General features: G+C 44.5%; 1 pseudogene across 1 annotated transcript; it reads right to left on the bottom strand.

The window, feature by feature from the left end:
- Positions 1-5,432: 5,432 nt before the first annotated feature.
- On the bottom strand, positions 5,433-7,334 carry LOC105554401 (annotated as a pseudogene). The gene is made up of 2 exons (XR_001008322.1): positions 5,830-7,334; positions 5,433-5,513 (listed from the first exon to the last, which is right to left on the bottom strand). The product of XR_001008322.1 is annotated as a pyruvate kinase PKM pseudogene (transcript).
- Between the last annotated feature and the right edge of the window lie 580 nt (positions 7,335-7,914).

Raw genomic sequence — 7,914 nt, 5'->3', positions numbered from 1 at the left:
AGGTTCTGGAGGATTCCCATTATTTGGTACCCTACTTACATTTTGGAAAAACAATATTGCACCCAGGGGAATCTTCCTGGACCCTTTCCATCAAGTTATTCAGAAGAAAATGTAATTTTTTTTCTATTCTAGTGACAATTACACTGTCACTGATGGTGTAGTTGCCCCAAATAATACAATTGGGGTTACAGGCAGAGCATGTATTTAATCCATGCGAGGTTGGATGTTTTATGAAGGGATAAAAACCTCCGGAAGTTACTTTGAGCAAAAGTCTGGAAACTACTTATAAAGATATTGAGACTACTTATAAAGAATATCTACATCTAATGTGAAATGAAATTGTAACTTAAATATACTGTAATCTATACATGCTGTGGCTTTTACAAGCTGATTTTTCAGAACTTAGACAACATTATAAAAATATAAATCTAGGCCGGGTGTGGTTGCAGTGAGTGGAGATTGTGCCACTGCACTCCAGCCTGGGCCACAGAGTGAGACTCCCTCAAGAAAAAAAATTATATATATCTATGTATGTATATATAAATCTACATACAGTTTTAAAGGACTATGATGATTCTTTTATCATGGTGGTAGATTACATTTTCTAAATTCACGAAGAGCTTTTCAAACGTTGAACTATATAATTATATAATAATAAATAATATATGTATTAGTAATAAGATGCTGTTTATCCAAACACTTATAATAAAGAAATTGGATTGCAAAGGAAAGATGTTTGAGATAAAATATAAGTAGAGACACTAGTGCCAAGAAAAAGACTTTAAACACAGTTTTTTGGTTTTTTTGTTTTTGGAGATGGAGTCTTACTCTGTTGCCCAGGCTGGAGTGTAGTGGTGCAATCTCTGCTCACTGCCACCTCTGCCTCCCAGGGTCAAGGGATCCTCCCACCTCAGTTTCCCCAGTAGCTGGGATTACAGGCACATGCCACCATGCCCAGCTAATTTTTGTATTTTCAGTAGAGACAGGTTTCTCCATGTTGGCCAGACTGGTCTTGAACTCCTGACCAGGTGATCTGCCTGCCTCAACCTCCCAAAGTGCTGGGATTACAGGCATGAGCCATCACACCTGGCCTGTTTTTTTCTTTCATGTTGCTGCCTAACAAAGGTCTATAAAATAGAGTTAACAGGGGCAGGATTATTTGGAACCAGGGCGACAATCTCTCTTAAAAGGTCAATGTGAAAGTCCTTGGCCTCTGTCTTTGTTCTCGACAAAGTCCCTCTCCAGTCATTTCAGTGGCCATGTAGGGCAAAGGAAACAGAATAGTCATCAGAACTATTAGAACCAATAGTTAGTAAATAAATTCAAGTAAAAAGTAAATTTATACAAATTCCAAGGAATAATTATTTGGTGAGCCAGGTAGACAGATGGGTCTTTTATTTATTTATTTATTTTTGAGACGGAGTCTCGCTCTGTTGCCTAGGCCGGAGTGCAGTGGCACAATCTCGGCTCACTACAACTTCCCCCTCCTGGGTTCAAGGGATTCTCCTGCCTCAGCCTCCTGAGTATTACAGGTGTGCCCCTCTGCCTCCCTGGGATTACAGGTGTGCACCACCAAACGTGGCTAATTTTCAATATTTTTGGTAGAGACAGTGTTTCACCATGTTGGCCAGGTTGTTCTTGAACTCCTGACCTCAAGTGATCTGCCTGCCTTGGACTCCCAAAGTGCTGGGATTACAGGCGTGAGCCACTGCGCCCGGCCTAAGATGAGTCCTTTAAAATAGAAAGAAATTCAGATTGACGTAAGTTTCCCAGCAGTGAAATTGAATGTCAGAACACAGAAGAGTAATACCTTCACTGTACTCAAGGAAAGAAACTGATGCAAAGAGTTTTTATTCAGACAAACTGTCCTTCAAACTTAAAGGTTACAGACAAACACCTTTTTAAAATATATATATATATTTATTTATTTATTTGAGACAGAGTCTTGCTCTGTCACCCAGGTTGGAGTGCAGTGGCATGATCTTGGCTCACTGCAACCTCTGTGTCCCAGGTTCAAGCAATTCTCTGCCTCAGCTTCCCGAGTAGTTGGGATTACAGGCGCCTGCCACCACACCTGGCTAATTTTTTGTAGTTTTAGTAGAGATGGGGTTTCACCATATTGGCCAGGCTGGTCTTGAACTCCTGACCTCGTGATCCACCTGCCTCGGCCTCCCAAAGTGCTGGGATTACAGGCATGAAGCACTGCGCCTGGCTGACAAATACTTTTAAGATAGCAAGAACCCACAGAATATTGACTATATAAACAATACTCTTGAGGAAACTACCAGCAAACTACAGCCAGCCAAGAGAAAATGAGCAAACTTTAGCTACAGGACTGAGAGTAAGAATCAAATGTTTTTAACTCCAGATTTAAAACAAAAATAAGGCTAGGAATAAGAAAGGTAAAGGTGAGAATGAGGATGACAGAATGTTACATACTATGACAATGTAGGAAAACTTGAACTGCCAAAAATAAATGGAAGAAAGGAGAGATAATTTGGAAGTAGCATAAGTCTTGAAAGCTTCATCTGTAATTGCTCAGAATTTAAAGGTATCTTTAAGGGTGGCAAGTCAAGCAAAAGGATAAATGTACAAAGGTAAGCCCTGAGTCAGGTAATGTTATTTACTAAAATTGAATGGAGAAAGAGAAGGAGGTTAGACAGGAGGAAGAGGATACAGCTCATGTTGTGCATGGCAGGGAAGCAATAAATATTGCTTAAGAGGAAAGGTAATATATAAAGGTGTCATTATAAAAATAACCATGAGAAAAATAAAACAGCATTTAAATAGCAGAAGAATGACAGAAACAACAGCAATGAAAAGCAAAATTAAACTTCTTAATTATTAACTACAACAGACATACAGAAAAATACATAAAATATGAATTACAGAATAATCAATAATTATAAAGCACATATGTATTAAGCACTACCCAAGTCAGGAAATACAACATTACTAGCATTCCTTCCTGATCATAATCTCTTCCCCTATATAGATAGCTACTATCCTGACTTTTATAGTAATTACATGCTTTTTTTGTTTATAGTTTTACAATCTATGTATGCATTTCTAGTTTTGCCTATTTTTGGACTTTATATAATATAATCATACTGTATTTATTCTTTTATATGTTATTTATTTTATTTTAAAATGCGTTTCAAGAGTCATTCACTATATTGCATCTATCTTTAGTTCCTTTTCTTGGAAGGATAGTATTCTGTTGTTTGAATATAACAACAATTTACAAGACTATACTTTCAGGGATATTTTATTTTATTTTATTTTGAGGCAGAATCTTGCTGTGTTGCCCAGGCTGGAGTGCACTAGCATGATCTCAGTACCTGAACCCTCTGCCTCCCAGGTTCAAGTGATTCTTGTGCCTTAGCCTCCTGAATAGCTAGGACTACAGGCACACATCACCATGCCTGGCTACTTTTTGTATTTTTAGTAGAGACAGGGTTTCGCCATGTTAGCCAGGCTGGTCTCAAACTCCTGACCTCAAGTGATCCACCTGCCTTGGCCTCCCAAAGTGCTGGGATTACAGGCGTGAGCCACCACGCCTGGGCTGTACTCTTTTAATGAAGTTTTCAGAAAAACAAAAGTTCTTATATTTAATGTAAACCAATTTATCATGTTTTTCTTTATAACTAATGCTTTTTGAAACTAGATTAAGAAATCTTTCTCCATCCTGAGGTCATAAAGGTATTGTTTTTTATTATCTCCTAAAAGTTTTATAGCTTTCTCTTTCATGGTAGATCCATATCCTCTGGAGTTATTCTTGTGAGTAGCACTAGTTACTTTAAAAGGTGAGAACAAGGATCTAGGTTTAAAACAAGGAAAATTGTTGAAAGTGTATAAACAAAGCCGTAGACTCATCAGGTCCCTTTTCCAGCTGGGCATAACCAGGCAACAACCTCTCCAGATAAATGATCCAGGAAGGGCTCCAGACTTAGGCACATCAGGTGCACCAGATGACGGGGTTTTGTACAGGGGCTAAAAAGAGGAGAATGCTTGAAAGTTTGGTTCTTTTCTCCATCTCTGGACCCTGAACTCATGCAGCCAGGTATATGCTGCCTGGGAGATTGGAAAGTTCTTTTCTGACTAAATTGAATCACTCTAGAAAAAAAGACCTCCAGACAAAAACATTTGTGGATACCCAGTGCATAGGTGTACCAGATCACCTTATATTGTAGCCCAGTGCCTAACAAATTACCCCAAATATAGTGGCTTAAAACAACAAACATTTATTATCTTACAGCTTGTCCAGGTCGAGAATCAAGGCATGGTTTAGCTGGGCACCTCTGGCTCAAGGTCTCTCATGAGATTACAATCAAGTTATCAGCCAGGGCTACAGTCTCATGCGAAGATTCAACTGGGGTAAAGATCCGCTTCCAACCTCAATTATGTGGTTATTGCTCACAGGATGAGTGGGTATCTCCACAGGGCCACCTCAGGACATGAATGCTGTCATCTCCCAGGGTAAGCAACACGAAAGAGAGCACCCACGATGGAAGACTAAGCTTATTTATAAACTAATCTTAAAATGGACATCCTGTCACTTCTGTCACATTTTATTTGATAGAAGCAAGTCCCTAACTCCAGCCCATACTAAAGGAGACATGACTACATAAAGGTATTGCGAATATTGGGAATCCCCAAGACCACCATGATTTCTGACCTCAACTGCAAGCCTGGGGTCCCTGAGACACTGTCATATTTGACAATCTGTTAGAAGGACTCAGATAACTCACTGAAGAGGCACATGGGACAGTGTCCAGGAGAGTTGTTGTTTTTTTTTTTTTTTTTTTTTTTTTTTTTAACTTCAGCTGTTGTTTATTGACATACAGGTAGGCTCTATAGCAACAGGCCCGGAGGCGCTGCAGTAGTTGGGGAAAATGGAAGGTGGAAGGTGGAGTGTTTGCTGCAGGACAGCTTAGTGGAGGGCAGGGACAGGTGCAAATTGGGGAGGCCCGGGGTTAGGGGAAGCAAGTAAGGGCCAGGGCCAGAGTCGGCTTAAATGGAACAACTGCCCCATACTCTAAGGCCCCTAACTCTCACTGGCTGTTTCCTGACCCCAGGCCAGCAGTGGGAGTCCTCTGGGCATCTGTTTTCTAAAGGAATTGAACAGAGTTCACACAGGAAAAGAAGCTGTGACCCCCTTGCCATCTGGCTCCCGGGGCTTCCAGTTGGGCATTCCTCCTTCTTCCCTTGATTGGGTGGGGCCATATGATGGGCAGCCAGGCTCTGGGCTGTCCCACCAGAGCAGGCTGTAAACACGGCCATGTTTCAGCAAGGCGTTTATCTTCTCCTCTGGTGTCCCAGCCCACCAGTGCCACATTACAGCCCAGGGTGAGCTCTACAAGCGTTGCTGGCCTAATGGATGGTTTGGAGAAAGGAGGTGGGATGGGCTGGAGGAGGGGCTCTGGGGTCTATCACCACACAGAAACAACACGCACGGTGTTGGTGAAGCCAGAGCCAGGGCGCCACCCAATCAGACCAATGGCCACATCTCACTCCCTCCTTTTTTTTTTTTTTTTTTTTTTTTAGACAGAGTCTCGCTCTGTTGCCCAGGCTGGAGTGCAGTGGCCGGATCTCAGCTCACTGCAAGCTCCGCCTCCCGGGTTCCCGCCATTCTCCTGCCTCAGCCTCCCGAGTAGCTGGGACTACAGGCGCCCGCCACCTCGCCCGGCTAGTTTTTTGTATTTTTTAGTAGAGACGGAGTTTCACCGTGTTAGCCAGGATGGTCTCAGTCTCCTGATCTCATGATCCGCACGCCTCGGCCTCCCAAAGTGCTGGAATTACAGGCGTGAGCCACCGCGCCTGGCCCACATCTCCCTTCTTAAAGAAGCTTCCGGCGTTGTCAACATTCATGGCCAAGTTCACCCAGCGGTCCACATCCTCAGCCCTGGCCTCCTGGACTGGGTCCTGGCACAGCACAGGGAAGATGCCATGGTGCAGGTGGGCCTGACCAGCTGTCTGGGGATTCTGTGTCACAGCAATGATGGGGGCACGTGGGCAGTATCTGGCCACCTGGTGAGCAGACCTGCCAGACTTGGTGAGGACGATTATGGCCCCATTGCAGCACTTGAAGGAGGTCTCGTTGGCACCCACGGTGGTGGCTTCGTGGGGTCGCTGGTAATGGTCGCCAGGCGGGGAGAGTTCCTCAAATAATTGCAAGTGGTAGATGGCGGCCTCTGCCTCATGGGCAATCAGGTGCTGCTTGTGCCCAGCCTCCAGATAGTCCCCTTTGGCTGTTTCTCCAGACAGCATGATGCAGTTGGCTGCATTCAGGACTGCATTGGCCACATCACTGTTAATGACAGACTTCCCAGCTCCGCTGCACCACCCAATCGTCATCTTCTGAGCAAGAAAGACCTTCTCTGCAGGAATCTCAATGCCTAGATCACCGCCAGCCACCATGATCCCATCACTGGCCTCTAGGATTTCATCAAACCTCAGAATGATTCTCAATTTTGCTGATTACCTTGATGTTCTTTCCCTTCTCTCCCAGGGCCTTCCTAACTTCATGGACATCAGATGCCTTGTGGATGAACGACATAAACACCATATCGACATCCTGCTCGACCCCAAACTTCGGGTCCTGGATGTCCTTTTCTGACACAGCAGGCAGGTCCACAGCAGCCCCAGGAAGGTTCACACCCTTCTTGCTGCCCAAGGAACCACCATTTTCCACCTCCGTCACCAGGAAGTCAGCACCTTTCTGCTTTACCTGGAGAGAAATAAGCCCATCATCCACGTAGATCTTGCTGCCCACTTCCGTCACCTTGCAGATGTTCTTGTAGTCCAGCCACAGGATGTTCTCATCACACTTTTTCATGTAGGCATTATCCAGCATGATTTTGAGAGTGGCTCCCATCTTCAGCCCCACCTCCGCGGTGCTGCTGTCCTTGATGAGCCCCGTTCGGATCTCAGGTCCTTTAGTATCCAGAGCCAAAGCAACGTGCCGGTAGAGGATGGGGTCAGAAGCAAAAATTTCCGTGGCTGTGTGCACGTTCTTGATGCTCTCCACGTGGTACTCATGAGTTCCATGAGAGAAGTTCAGACAAGCCACATTCATTCCAGACTTAATCATCTCCTTCAAGTTCTCCACCGATCGGGAAGCTGGGCTATTGGTAGAGATGATGCCAGTGTTCCAGGCCGTGATGGGTGGTGTGTGAATGTCCAGGCGGCACATGTGCTCCAGGAATGTGTCAGCTACATGGCATGTAGCTGCTGGGTCTGAGTGAAGGCAGTCCCGGCTTCCCTATGGGGCTTCGACATGGCTGCTGAGGTCCTCTGGTGCTGACCGACTTGGGCTACACTGCAAAGGCGAAGAGGTCAGGAGCCCCGGGATGTGCAGCTGCTGTGCCCCGGGAGAGTTTTAAATGCAGAGCATCTAGTTGTCCTCTCCCAGTGGAGTTATGCAGACAATTCTTACTTCTCACAGTAACAATGTGTGATAATACACATGCAATATTCCCAGCCAGGGAAGCACCTCCAAGCCTTGGTGTCCACCATTTTTATTAGTCATGTAGACATGGCTGACTGCCTGTGTGGCTGGCCTTCATGTCCAACCCCCTCCTGAGGTTGAGCTGACAATGCATAGTTCAGAACCCCTACCATATATCACATTGTTAGCACAGACCATCTGGCATGGCCCAAGGCCCCCAGGTAAACAAAGAACATTCCAACAGTTTAGAGATTACCTCCCAGAAAGTGAGAGTAAAGGCCAGATACTTCCTGGGGCAAGGTTAATACTTTTGTTGCACAAGCATGAATACCAGGAGGTGAGGATCACTGGGTGCTACCTTTCGGGTTTCCTACCACACTCACCATTTAGAAAACTTCCCAACCTGAGCTTTTGATTAGCTTTTAAGTGCCTCATTCTTATTTTTAAATTAATTTATTTTATTA

Source organism: Mandrillus leucophaeus, unplaced genomic scaffold (assembly GCF_000951045.1).
Source record: "Mandrillus leucophaeus isolate KB7577 unplaced genomic scaffold, Mleu.le_1.0 Scaffold64, whole genome shotgun sequence".
Classification (NCBI taxonomy): Eukaryota; Metazoa; Chordata; class Mammalia; order Primates; family Cercopithecidae; genus Mandrillus; species Mandrillus leucophaeus.
Note: the sequence above shows the minus strand (reverse complement) of the source record. Positions and strands in the feature narration are given on the sequence as shown.